Genomic DNA, 450 nt, shown 5'->3' with positions numbered 1-450 from the left:
CCAAACAAACTGTCTTTAAGCAAAAATACCTAGCCATTTGAAATTAGAGGCAACCACTCCATTTTAATCATGATCTGCACGGGCAGTTGTTTTTGTTTTGATTTAGATTAATTTCAGGATTTAAACAAAAACAGAATGGTCTGACTTTAGGTCTTATTTATTTATTTGTTACATAAAACATCTGCACGAAACAAAAACAGCAGGTCTGAATGAGAAGCACTCTCTGACAGCAGGTGGCGCTGATGAACAGGGTTGCCAGGTTTTCACAATAAAACTAGTCCAATGGCGTTTCGAGGGGGATTCCCCTGTAAAAATCGCATTCCAGGGCTAAAATACACGTTTTTTGGCGGGGATCTTCCAGTAAAATTCACATTCCAGGGGCTAAATATCACGTTATTGGGGTCGCTTCAACCCGCGGACATGAACAACAACCCGCGGCAACAGTGTTAA

General features: G+C 40.9%; 1 protein-coding gene across 1 annotated transcript in view; it reads right to left on the bottom strand.

The window, feature by feature from the left end:
* LOC107669875 (splicing factor, arginine/serine-rich 15-like) overlaps positions 1 to 450 on the bottom strand; it is a 33,954-nt gene that overhangs the window by 27,651 nt on the left and 5,853 nt on the right. The window lies entirely within an intron of this gene.

This window comes from Sinocyclocheilus anshuiensis, unplaced genomic scaffold, assembly GCF_001515605.1.
Source record: "Sinocyclocheilus anshuiensis isolate Anshui unplaced genomic scaffold, SAMN03320099.WGS_v1.1 scaffold272, whole genome shotgun sequence".
Lineage (NCBI taxonomy): Eukaryota > Metazoa > Chordata > Actinopteri > Cypriniformes > Cyprinidae > Sinocyclocheilus > Sinocyclocheilus anshuiensis.
This window is presented reverse-complemented; position numbering and strand designations above follow the sequence as displayed.